The sequence below is a fragment of the Triturus cristatus genome, chromosome 4_1, assembly GCF_964204655.1.
Source record: "Triturus cristatus chromosome 4_1, aTriCri1.1, whole genome shotgun sequence".
In the NCBI taxonomy this organism is placed as follows: domain Eukaryota; kingdom Metazoa; phylum Chordata; class Amphibia; order Caudata; family Salamandridae; genus Triturus; species Triturus cristatus.
This window is the reverse complement of record NC_140585.1, coordinates 388,243,753-388,257,860: the sequence shown is the minus strand read 5'-3', so window position 1 is coordinate 388,257,860 and position 14,108 is coordinate 388,243,753. Positions and strand designations below refer to the sequence as shown.

The window sequence follows — 14,108 nt, the reverse complement described above, 5'->3', positions numbered from 1 at the left end:
AAGAATTTTCTGTGTATTTTGATAAATTGTTATACAATTGTGTTAATGGATGTGTTATACAATTGTGTTAATGGATGTGTACAACTGCTCGCTTTTTGTGAGACTTATGTGACTAATTTTAATAAATTAATGATCTAGTTATTTGCTTGTTTGCTTCGTTGATGCCGGTTTTCACCCTGCTGCTATATATATTTTTTTTAAAAAGTAAAGGTTTGTGTGTTTGTATGATTGTTAGCATATACAGATCCAAGGGAGATCCTTCTTTTTTGACTACGGTCTTGCTTGGCACCCCTCTTCCTTGGTATAGGGGTCCCTCTCTCTTTGTTTGAGATGCACTGATTAGAGCAAGAGATCATAGACTTGGAAGACAAGCGATGGCGTCAGCCTTCCTGTCGGATCACATGCGTCCTTAGGACAGCTACGAGCCAATTAGGGATGCACTACACTAGTAACGGTGAACTTCCTCTTTGTCTTCAACACTCATATGTTGCAGGTGACAGTGGGCTTCCTCCTAGCTTGATATCTGAGGGGTAAAAGAGAGAAAGAATATGTCAAAAAATTGATAAATGATTTTGGGGTCACATTGATGAGGAAGGGCAGAAGTTAGAGGAGTTCCACAGTTTTTACTCAAGCTTTATAAGGGGTCCTCACCATCATCAGACAGTGGTAAGATCTTCCCGGACCGTACACAGCTCCCACCATTAACAGAGACTCAAAAAGAATCCTTTGATCATCCAATTCTTCCTGAAGACGTCAGACTAGCTATCAAATCCCTTAATCCAAATACAACTCTCAGCCGGAAGGCTTTAGGGCGTAATTCTATAAAGCATATTCCTTCCAATTAGTGCTGAAGCTTATGTCCCTGTTCAGTCACTGCACCTCGGAGGAGATGGTGTCTCCTTCCATGGGCGAAGCAGTGGTCCTGTTTATCCTCAAACCTGATAAGGACATCGGACAATTCTCCTCCTTTAGGCCTATAGCCTTGTTGAACATTGATGCCAAATTTTACTCTAAAATTGTGGCCATCACTGCAGTGCATTAACAATAAGAAGTGAGGAGTATTTTTGGGGGTGAACCCTAAGCTTCCCAAACTGTAATCTAGAATATACACAAAGGAAGGTGAACCCAATTCTCCTAAATCCGGTCTTGTATATATGGTTGTATAATTGTCTGCTCAAATATCTCAAGTGAGTGAGTGATTGCCACTCGGGTAAATTAGTGCCCTCGTCACATTTCTAGGATACATATCCAAGAAATTTAGCACGGGCACTAATTTTATCTAGGTGCCAATCGCGCGTTCACTCACTCGTATAGTGTTGTATGCGTGTCTGCTCAAATACCTCTGGTGGGCAAGCTACAAAATTGCCAGGGCTGCTTTGGGTGTCCATTGGACTGTAGGGGTTTGCTATACCTCCCACCGACGGGGACATTGGGAGGTAGGGAGAGGGGTGGGACAGGTATACAAGGAATTGACAGTACGAAGTGCTGTGGTTAGAGCCTGTGTTAGATGAAAATGCTTCTCTGTGCTCGCTTCTAGCAGGCCTTTTCCGCTCTGTCAGCTTGTGCGCTTTAGAGCTGTGCACCTCACTAGAATGTTTATACTTCCTTGAAATGCCAATAAAATATTTTGAAGAAGAAAAAAAAACCTACAACGCGTTGTGCGACGTCCTACATGAGGTGGCCGGCTGCACGCCTTTCGCATTGCTGAAGTGTTAATGGTTGTTTGGCCTTTGGGATTCTGTTTTCAAGGAATATAAATCATTCTTTTATGGGTGATGGCAGCCAAGAAAATGTTCTGTTGTAGAGATGGGAAGCCATTATTGTACGTGACGACAAAACTATCCTGCAGGTCTAAACGCGATTATAAAAATGTACCGAAACAGTGAGTGAAACGTCAAAAAAACATTGGTAAGGTAAATCTTCATCTTTTAAAATGAAAATATATTCTCAAAAGCTAACTTTATTTATATTGTGGAAGAGAATAACTAGCATGCCCCCATCACTTTTTTTTGAGAAATAAAGTACAAGTATTTTATGCATAGCGCTGCACACCACGTTCCTGCCGCTTATAATTCCCCTAGACAACAGATGTTACTATTACCAAGATTAACGACTCTGCTTCTTGATCTCAGAGGGTTGAGGGCTCATATGGCGTCTCTGGATTGTGACTCAAACAGTAGGCTACATCCGATGTCAGCGCCTAATTCCTTGAGCCGTTTTCCCACTAAATGCTGACGTAGCCACTGGCATGCATGGAGGTGAAACCTGCACACAGGGCTGGTTCTACAGCATGCATGGTTAAGATGATTAACTCAAATTTGAATATGCCAATCTCCATATTTATTATTCGTATCCGACCTACCAGAGTTGTCCCTTATTTTGCCTGCAGTATAATGAGGCGTAATCCTAATCCAAGGTTTTTTAGGATTACATTCCTTTTAATGAACAGCTGACATCCAAAAACTCTAGTTGAATTGACAGCTGAGAGCAGATCTATTTACCGCGGCATGCAACGTATTTCTGACTGTTGTGGGGTAGATAATGCAACAGTCTCCATTCTGCTTACATTCATTCACCCTGCCTTCCGGGGCGCGTTCCAATGCACAGAATTAAAAGAAAAAACTCTCTCCCACATTTCTGTTACAAATATATAGGTTTACTCAGTCTTTTGTGCACAGGGTTTAACATGCTTTGGAAACACAAGTGTTGATCAAATCTGGACATCACATACTTGGGCTGACTTTGAATAAATAGGTTCAAGTACCACTCGGTTATGACCTGTGATGACTTTGCAAAGTCATCCTTACAAAACAGGGAACCCAAAGGAGGGCAGTGCTTTTTGACCCGGCTATATTGCATGGAAGTCAAGGACGTTTTTCATCCTTCGAGCTTGTAGTCAGTCAGGCATTGTGTTGTCGCTTGAAAAGATTTTTTATGCCAACTGCAGGGATGTGGAATTGTATAAAACAGTTACTTGTATAAGGGATGGGATGCTTCAGAAATCTACATGTCCAGTTAAAATAAAATAAAAAAATCTAATTGCCCCTCCATGCAGTAAGGTAACAAAATATGGCAGTGTTCTCATTATATCAGAATTCTAATAATTGCCTCTTTGATTATGCAATGGCTCATATTTTATCAGGGTTTGAGTTCCATCAAGGATTTGATTTTGCCATCTTTCTGTAAATCTACATATAGTGTCTGGAAGTGGGCAGAAAGCAATAGTTATAGAGTTGGAATGTCCCATGAGTGTGTCTTCACCCACAAAATGACATGTTTAAAAGGGAATTTATAATCTCTTATAACACCACACAGGAATAAAACCTTTTCCAAGGTGGGCAAAAGGGAGTGTAGGAAAAGTGAATCTGCAATTACTCTTCAGAATTTAGCATGAGCAATAATAAGCGTTTATATTTGTTCCTACCAAAATGCGATTATCAAATGTTTGTGAGGAGTGCGGTTTCCAGGCCTACTTCCATGAACTCCTGTGAAATCCCAAAGCTCATAAACCTGCACCAATGCAAAGACCAATAAATGTAGGCACATTTAAGATTTGCAACTTCTTTAAGATTTGAGCTCCTAATGGTTTCACATTGCCCATTATGATTGAGACAATTTCTCATTAATAATCTTTTTTTAAATATTGATATGCATCCAACATGGTTTACTAAATGATGCATCAGAGAAATGGTATTTAAAGTTGTGAAACATTTTGGCAAGAAATGTTATCAAGTTGCAGATTTCTTTTGAGTACGTTTTATTTTTAAATCAAAAAATGGCCAGTCTTTTATGCTTGTATATACATGTAGTCGGGGCGCATTCTGGAAGCGCTTTAATTATCCTCAAATGGTTACATTTTGCAAACTTGGGTGCAGGTTTTTATAGAGGAACACTCAGTAATGCAAGCTGAGCTCACTGCACTTATCTATAAAGGCTTTGCATTAATGAACCATATATACAAGTTAGAGCAGCTTATAAATATGGGTACAAATATTGCCTTAGTTACAGACAATACTGTTCACAGATCCATGCTGTGGTACTGTAAACTGGCAGCTAAAGGATTTCTGACAGAGGGGTGGGAGTTAGGTCTGCCCTACTTGCCCAGTGGTCCAAACAAACTGGAGACCCTCGACCCCAAACAGTATCTCTTGGGCATGGGGTGATAGGATTCTACATCCCTGTAACTGTCGTCTATTGACCTAGTCTATTCCTGGATAAAATACCTAAAACCTCCACATATATATGTCCAGTATATTGTTCAGAAAAACGTTATCAAGGGGGGAGCTTAAACTGTGGTTAGACGGTGAACGCTTTGGGGTTTAATTAAGTGGTGCACTGCCCTAAACGCATTGTGGCTCGAGCTACGGGCCTTGGGTTCCTTCACAGTGTCATATCTAAATGTCATATCTAAATCATCCTGCAATTATAATTACATCTTTCCTCAATAATTCTCTTCGAGGTAACTGTTGGCCCTTCGTATGAAGCCGTGAATAGGAAGGTAAACTGCTTGCTGCTTTTTAAAAACCTTTCTGCCGTGAACCCGATCATTCCTCTGAGACTACTGGAATATTTGTATCCGTGAGTTCCAAAACCCTTTTCAGGGAGATGGTGGTCCTCAAAGCCATATATGTCCCGGGAGGAGGCCCACCTCCTCTTATTGAAAGAGTAATTGGGGCTTGGGTGGTCCCCGGGGCCAGACTCCGCACGGACCCCCTCCTTCATTTTTAAATTCGCACCGGGAAGGTTGTGGTCCCTGGTGCTTCTGAAAGCTCCAGGAGAGGGTCTCTGCTGTGCAGCCCCCTTTCTTTTCTTTTTTTTTTTTTTTTGTGAAAAACCCCAGGAAGGTGGTGGTCCCCAGGGCCCGTCGGGGTCCATGCGTCCCACCTACATATTTATTTCAAATTAACCACAGGCAGGTTGTGGGTCCCAAGGGGCATTAATAAGCCCTTGAAGGTGGGGGCCTCCGTGCGCCCCCTCCATTTTTTAAAATAAAATCTGCATGCCACTGTGACCTGGCCCACCAAGGGGCTACATTAAAAACAATCCTGAGACAGCACTTTTTACTCCATTCACTGCGATATTTGAGAATATTTACACATTTTGCCTTTAATTTAAAAAAAAACTAAAAAAATTGTACTTTACCCTGGTGGAGTTAGGATATTCATACCATGCCCCCTCTTCTTTTTTTTTTTTTTTTTTTTTTTTTTCTTTTTGTACTTTTTTTTGGGGGGACTTGGCTGAAGGTGAGTCCCAAAATGGCTGCCAACACTTCCTGGTTGAAGTGTTGGCAGCCAATCGGCACAAGCTTGTCATTATTCGCGGAGGCTTCGTGGCCCTAGATATATCCATTTGGATTAGTTTAATATCTCAAACTACTGAACGTATTTATGCCAAATAACAAAAAGCGTGCTTTCTGGTCCAAAAGCTACCTTTTTGCCAAATTTGGTGTAATTACGTCTTGCGGGTTGGGCTGTAGGTGTGTCTAAAATTTCTATGTAAATTAACATAGGAAAAACACTTTTTTTGACACCCCTGGTTTTCCTGTCCCCTGCTTAACGGAACACCCTGAAACTTTCCATACACAACTAGATTCACCAGCACAATTTTTATTTGTATTTTGCGAAGATTTTTCAGACGGCGCCAAGAATATAGCCAAGTCGTACAACACTTTTTTTAATGGAAACATTTTCCTACCTATAACTAACTACCTACTGGCGACCGATTATTTAAGTAAAGCCATAGCCTACGCTTTTCGGCCAAAGCCTTCCAGAGGGCCATGAAATGATATATATATGTGTGTGTGTATATACATTACACTTACCTTTTAATACTTGCATCTTTTTGTGGTAATGGCATGCGTTGTAAAGGCAGGTTGTGGTGAAAAACCGTGTGGTAAAGGCATGCGTGGTAAGGAAGCAAGTGTTTTTAAGCTTTCATTGTAATGGCATGTTTAATTCAGAATGCGTTACAATTGCTGTTTCCCCGCGGTGAAAAGGAATCCAGCCTTGTCAAACCCATTGTCAGATACAGCCGCCCGCCCGCCTTGCCCTGCTGGAGAATTCAGAGCTCCGAAAAAGATACTTAAGTCTCAAAGTAAAACTCTTGACCAGGCGAAGGTGCCAAAAGTGCGCAATATGAACTTTTTTCCTGCTCTGAACTTTTCCCAGCAAAACCAATAGCTTCAGCAGGACCTTGTCCAACGCCTATCAGACATTATGAAGTCTTCTTCGGATAGATTCTGCTGCCTTGTCCCGCTGAACGATTTTGACTTCCATTTTGAGTTGAACCTGGTTGGTGTAACAGACTGGCTCTCTATTACGGTTGGCCTAAAATCTCACCTAGGTCCTAGTCAACTGCGATCTTCAACGCTCATGGGTGCTTCGTGCTTTTTGGTGCTATTTTCCCTCAAATCTTTAAAAAAAAACATATTTCCAGTTCCTGTTATTAGATTTTTGTCTTTGTCATTTTGGTGTAATTTTACTCTAAGTTGGCTTTTGATTTTTATGGCTTGGTTTTTGATATTATTACTGTTTGGGTCCTGCATACCTTACACATTGCCCTAAATTAAGCCTCTCTGCTCTGTGCCACACATACCGAGGGTTGAGCTCAGCTTAATTTAGTGACTTTGAGGGATCACCCTGATAAGGGTTGTGATTATTCTGTCAAGTGGGCAGTCGCCCACCCCAAAAAATCTGATTTCCTACATGACGAATACAATCTAGGATCTCCAAATCATTCAGAATAATCTGGCGCAGCTAGTTTAGAGGCTCCCGCAGCACTCTACAGGTACTCATTATCTTCAAAGTTTGCACTGGCTGTCAGCGAAGAAGCGGATTGTTTTCAAAAGTCTGTGTACAAGTTTCAAGGCTATAAATGATCTTGGTTCTCCTTTCTTGTCCCATCAGTGCGTTTTGTTTTCCTTGTATTCACTCTCTTGAAGTTCCATCAGTAAGTCAGATGTACCAGGGTGGTCGCCCCCTTGCTTATTTGACAGACAAAAACTCCTCTTCACCTTTTGTTTCTGAAACCAACTTGTTTAGACTCCAGAAACAACTAAAAACTTGGCTTTTCAGCAGTAAGTTTATAAGTTGAACTCATATTTGTATGACCCATCGGTCTGGCGCCAGAACTCCTGTCCACAGTCGCGTACTCTATAAACTCACAATTATCTATATAAAAAAAGAAACTGGGGTGGATAAAACAAGAGTGAAATATGGATCTTGGGTTTGTTATAGAGCAGACAACTGCCTAATTTAAATTACACCTGTAATGCACTGGTTACATAAGGAGGTCTATCCCCAGCTACTGGGGAGTATTACAAATCGGTATGAAGCTTCTCACTCTGATTGTACCTTTGCACCTGGAATCAAGCTATGACATACTTTCATTGGTTGCCATATTGGTAAATCAGGTCTTGTTTGCCATCTCATAATATTTGAGATGGAACCACGAGGTAACCCTAAACCTTTATTTTGTTTTCTCGTTTCAGAAGTGTCGGAGCGTTGGTCAAACCGCATCAATTGTCCATTCTACGTTTTGACCACGACTGCTGTGAACATCACTCTGCACGACCTTTGTAAGGATTTTTGTTTTTTCCCCACCTTTTTTGGGATACGTTTAGCAGGTGAGCTATTTGCCCATTAATTAAAACGCATAGCATAAAACCCCATGTTTCACCTGTAAGAGAATGGAGGTACTGAACTCACTGAAAGTGACAAACATGCAGCTACTATTAATGGTTTGCGGATGAATTGTTGACCTAATGTACAACAACCCAATGTGTAAAAGAAATTTTATAGAACCTACAAGTGCAACACATTTTTAAAACCATTGAATACGTAAAGCAGCAAACACATAACCGGATGGAAAGCACATGCAATTGGGCCACTAGCTTTTCATTAAAAATTGCACTATAAATTTGTAGTTGAAGAATTTACGTGATCGCCTAGCAAAATCCACATTTAGCGTAACCAGAATATAAGATTAAATTTCGGGTAGCTAATGTAGAGACAATCAAATTGCCTTGGTGAATGTTAGGCAGATGGGTATTTGTAAGGTGCTCCGCTGCTATTGTGGCTAGGTCAATTCTATAAAAACAAATAAGTAAAAAGCAATACATTGAATACTCTGCAAATGCCCATTTTACTCCATGCATCTCAAGCCAAGGTTTGCTATTCTGTGTCTTTGGTCACATCACTGTCTTCCCTATTTTAAATGTTATCGTTATTTCCTGTGGCTTTATTCTTAATTGTGACTTACATTTTCAGTTGCACGCAATGAGTAAATAAGTATGATCCAATATTTGTATCTGACCTCAAACTCTGGCTGACTTGTCACCTATGTCCCTTTTATTAAAACAGCATAAAAAACGTGTCGGGGTCTTCAATTTGTAAACATCCTAGTCCTCTAAAAGAGTATTGATTGTATATGCTGAACGTGCAGTCCTGGCAAGAAAGGATTATATAAATAAAATTCTTTCTTGTAGGACAGGTGGAAGAAAGGTCAGGCATAATCCGTGGTGGTGAATCCAACTTTTGTTGATCAAGAAGTTATGATTCAAAAAGGAATCTCACAAGCTAATGGACTGCTCTCCCTGGTGTGTGCTGCATTTTATCAAGACAGTAGTAGATCCATGACCAGTTTTGCCTAAAGCACTTCTTACTGAGTTCCAAACAATTAATCTTGGAAGCGCTTTTGTTGTTCTGTTTCCAATGTCTAAGAGAAGAAGTGTTGTGATGTGGTGCAAATATTTTTTCAGAAAAAAAATAATCTAATTTAGAATGGTCCTAAGGTATATCCAATTTCCGACAGTAAGGACAACTACTTTTGGGATTTGCATGGCTTGCTATCTACTACCAACCAGATATTGAAGTAGTGATCTTGTTGATCAAAAATAATTTGAGAAGCGATTTACTTTTAGTACGTTTCATAAAAATACTAAAATAAACTTTGGGTTATCTTTGCAAAAAGGTGTACGGCCATGTGGAACTTCTAGTCTTGCTACCATCTTAATATTTTTCTGCTGTCACAATGCAATATTTTAAAATAAAATCATGTATCGGTTAATCTATGTACCTACCTCATAAGAAGTGCATTTCAGCAAGTGTTAAAAGTGCTTTAACAATGAAGAAAAAAGTCACTAAGGAATGGGCTAGCAAAAAGCTAAATTAAAAAGCACCTCGTGCTATAGGTTACTGCGATGGCATTCATCTTAAAACACCATCAGAAAAGGCACGGCATGTGAGACTGGCATGGTCCAAGCCCACGTAGCTAAAGATTTGTGTTTTATATTGATAAATTGAGTTCTAAGTCATACCACTGTCTCTAACCTGCCCCTTCCTGTCCAGTCATCTCTTAAGGAGCTCAAGGAGTCCTTAGGACATCAACATTTTTGGTCAAGCTATTGTTATGTTGGTCCTATTTGTCTGCATCGTCAATGTTTGCAGACTTCTACTTGATCTTGATTAGAAAATCTTCTCCCATGAGAAGTGTAGAATAAAATTTAATTGGAAGATTATTTTGTTTAGTAGGCTATTGTGAACTTGATCCTTATGTGGTGATCTACTGCTTTTGCCACTAGTAATGTCCTTCTACTGGTATGTATCTGTAAAATCTGGTCCAAATAGGTAAGATTAGAATATGAAGTAGGGCATGAGCTAATCCCTATTAACACTGTGTAATTTCTGAAGGATTCCTCCAGGTCTACATATTGTTTTATTGTCAGACTTCAACAAATATGTCTACTTCACCAATCTATACAGAAAATATCTACTCCACTATAATAATGTTGACTTGATTATGATGTAGGTAGACCTACCAGCTTTGAAGAAGGTCTGAGCAAGCCCATGCTGATTGGATATCTGTCTGTGGCCCTAATGAAGAGAGCACATTTGAAGGAGGACATTTTGGGTCTATGGAAGTGATCTTTGGCTGTAGTCCTAAATAAGCAGGGACAGAGAGGTCAGTCCATGAATCAGTGGCTGGAGTCTCCCAGGTGAGCTCCAGGAATTGGTGAGCATTGGGATTATACAGACAGAATGCTTAGAGCAGTTGGGGAACGGACATTTTGCTGTGGCTGGAAGCAGAGAGACATAAGAGCCTGTCTCTCAATCTGTAGCCCAGGCTTCAAAGAAGAAATAATTGTAAAGCGCTCCTCTGTCTTCCCCTTTCAAACTCCTTGATAGCCTTGCAAATCCTGCTTGAGCTGTGTCTGCATCTATCCAGTTCTTACAGTATTTAAGGCCTTGAAAAAGCTGTGACTGACCATGAGTGTGGCACTTTGAAAGAAAGGTGAGGAACTGAAACCTACAACGAGCAGCTGAGGACAGGGTTGTATGCACCAGCAATGGTAACGCTTGGGGGCAGAGATGGAACACAACTCCAATAGAAATGGATAGCTGCAGTCCCCTGCTCGGACAATTCCACAAGGATACCGTGGGTAGATGCACCCTTCCTGAGCCCTTTTTCCTGTCCATGTCAGCATGTGGGAAATGAAAAATTATCACAAGGGTGTCACCTGTGACAATGTCCTTGCACCTCCTTAATTAAGTCATGGAGACGTGCAGTGAAAGGGGGGGCTGCATGCATGTGAGTGGCAGTGCGAGTAGGGGTAGGAGAGGCAAACTGGTGGCTGGTGAAATCGTAGTGTAAATCCATCCCATCTCCTACTTCCATCCCGCATGTCCTTGGTGCTGCAGGACCGGGAGTCAGATCTGGACTGGCGACAAGCAGTAAATCATCCAATGGAGGCAGCCTTGTTGTCTTCATAAATAAAAAGCCAAAACAAAATGTAAATCTAGATTACCCTCTCCTAGAAGTTCTGGAGGGATGAATCATCATTCTTCATACCCTCTTGGTGGCCATATTGAGAGTATTTCAACTTGAAAACACACATATTTAAACATTCCATTAGCTCAGTCAGTTGTCTGGAACGTATTCTTCATCTCAAACTGCAGACTTCTGGTCCTGCCTTAATAAAAAAATGATATTCAGACCAACATTACAATTTAAAATGTATTGCCTCCACGTACGTACAGTCCCATTACTAAGGCATACTCCAGAGTCTCCTACCTCTACCTAAGAAACACCTTGAGAAAAGTGAAAGGATTTTTATTGGATAAATATTGATATCATCAGCAATGCTGAAATGCTCCTTAGGCTATTAGGAATATGACTGTCTCAGATGTTGCCTCCCTTTTTAGTTGCGTATTAAACACGTCTTTGAATTAAAATATCCACTGAACCTTTCAAAGAATGTAGCCATAATCATTAGACTGGAATGTGTGAACGAGCACCTTGAAATCCTCATCTGACATCAATTTGATTGTGACCTCAATAGCCCCCTTAAAATGGGCCTCATCTTTTCGGTTGACACCATTCAACACCTTTGTCGTCTACCCAGTTGACATACGAAAAATTCCTCCATCTTAGAATATTTCTTTAAACTTCTACAGAATTACCGAAAGCTCCAAAATTACCCGCCAACTCTGCATGCTGCCTAGGTATCAGTTTCTTCCCTTCCTTCGTTAAGTGCTCAGAGACCATGGATTTAAAACCGGAAGCCATGGCTTCCCCTCCCTTCAGTGACCCACTTCCTACAACATGAGCCGAATACTCCTATCTCCCACTTATCCCCCTCATCAGTATCCCACCCTCCAACCTTTAACATCCAGATTTGGCCAATAAGACTTCCAAAGCCACACGTCCCATTCCAATACCTTTTTCATTGATAAATCAAAGAAGCACCTTGAGATTCTTGGTCTTCTCCTGGAGCAGGCCCACATTTTACCTATTGACATGAGGTAGTATCTGTTCCCACACATAGCATGGAGATTCTTATTCCCCTTGAAATTAAAAAGAGTAGCACACATCTGTAGCATATGCTCAGCTCCCACTCCTCCAAATTGAAGGCAGTCATTGGAGATATGAGAACACTCTGAACAATGCTTACAATTACCAGCTGTACCAAAGCACGTCTTCAGGGAAACCATGAAGGGTGAACTCTATACATCCTTAGGAAGACTTGAAATAATCCAGAAAAATAACAGCAGTGCCACTTATGAGGAACAGAAAGCCTTGATCTGAAAGTGAAAGCTAGCGGGGGTCACAATTAAACAGAGAAGTCGATTATAGACAAAATTATTTTAAAAGTTCACATCATTTTTTAACGTTTCTCAGTAGATATCATAACACTTGACTTCAAGCCTACCACAATTCATGAAATCTACTGCGTCATGGAGCAACTACAAGAAATCTAAACTGCCAACGCTCTCCTTAGGTTATAGTATCTTCTTTTGGATTATCTGCCTACAATAGGGAGTCCTAAAGAAACCTGCTATATGTTCTTTGTAAGAAATAAAACTTCCACCCAAGGGTTCATGACCACCGCTCACTTCAATAGCTTTATTTTAGACCTTTTGAATGAGCAGATCACTTCCTGATACCCTACTCTCCCCTCTCTACTAAAATAATGACTGCAGACCGACCTAAGAATCATAAACTATGAGTCACAGATGTTAACAACATGGGTCATGCAACCCTAACCGATAATATTGCTAAGCTCTAGACTCTGTCTCACAATATCAACAAGTTAATGAGCTCACAAACCAACATTCTGAAGTTCTAACAGGTTACAACAGCTCCAAAAAATGTAAGAGTCAAATTTTTAACATCAGAACAGTGGTATGTAAAAGAACTGAATTAAGAAGGAAAGACACTTGTAGCCTTCACCTGCAAATGAGTAAAGTTGTATTTATGTTTTGCTCTTCATAAACAACGAATTTTCAAAGCCAAATCCACCTGCACTGGAAAGGAGATTAATCTAGATTAAATTTCCCCAAAAACCCGGGTGCGTTATTGAGTAATCACACACAAGCAACTCTTTAGGGAGAGCAATGTCTACTTTGTTTAAAAATATAAGAATTTCTTAGCTTTCCTTGAAGATAACGATTGAAACAATTAAATCTTGCAACATCAATCCAGGCCGCTTTTGAACTATGCATCATCCGGCAATCCAAAGCTATTTGATCATCCAGTCAGATATGTTAAACACAATTGCCAAAACCAGACTATCCTATTGTTTCCTGGAACTTATACCACTAACACTTCTCAGCGGTTTATCCCTTCAATTAAACTTCATCGACCTACCTAATTAATTAATTCCTTCCTGACAGGACAAGCAGTCCTATAACGCCTAAAAATAGGACGGGTCTCTGCACTTTAAAAAAAGGAATGAATCGCAGAAACCTAACAGATTGTGCCCAGTATCAAACTTCCCCTTTCTTGCCTTGCGAAAGCCTTGGAAGGCCGTGTGGATTCTCAACTCAAACGTAATGTCGCTGAAAATTGCCTCCTTGATGAGTTTCGCATTAGCTTCAAATCAGGCTGCAAAACTGAAATCGCAATCCTTAAAACAGATGAGAGTACATTTCAGATTCTAGGTGATTCCTTCCTCTTTTTATCCTGGAATTGTCACTTGACACATTAAATCATGCCACTCTGCTTGATGTTTTAGGAACCCGACCGGGGTCTAGAGGAACTACCTTCATCACTGGAAACTGTTGTCAAGATATAAAACTGGGCGACTCACTCTCAAACTTTGCTTCACTTAGACAAGGCGTCCCACAAGGTACCCTCTTTTTGGGGAACACTCGCCTCATCCCTCAATCTTTCAGACGTTGCTTACCAGTTTTATGTTGAGCTTACTCAGAAAATCTTCTCCACGAATAGCATTAAAACTGCTTCCCAAACACTTTAAGCCTGGTTGGCTTTATCCCACCTCAACCTCGACCCTCTCAAAACAGAGCAATGTCCAATTTCTTCTTCTAAATGCACCATTTTATTACAAACCTTTCTCAATATTTGTTCTGGACTGAACCGTCTGCCTACCTTCATGGGTAGCACCATAACTGATCTGTGCTCATGTATGTTTGACGATGCACTGTTAAATGTGCATCCTGAACAGGTTAATTGGGAGCTAAACTGAGCTCCTAGTAGTGAGGCAACTCTAAACACCGCTGGTTCTGCTCCATCGTGTGTCCTGCAATACCAGCACCAAAGGTTAAGTCCATGAATGCGTGATTTGATTACAGCGTTGAAGATTAACTGCA

The 14,108-nt window shown here is 40.6% G+C and overlaps 1 protein-coding gene across 3 annotated transcripts in view; it reads left to right on the top strand.

Moving 5' to 3' along the window:
* The window catches only part of PRR5 (proline rich 5), a 559,320-nt gene that overhangs the window by 162,161 nt on the left and 383,051 nt on the right, over positions 1-14,108 (top strand). For all 3 annotated transcript variants that reach the window (XM_085652445.1, XM_085652446.1, XM_085652447.1), the window contains one exon: positions 7,490-7,624. The gene's annotated coding sequence lies outside the window, so the exon portion shown is untranslated. The remainder of the gene's footprint in view (positions 1-7,489; positions 7,625-14,108) is intronic.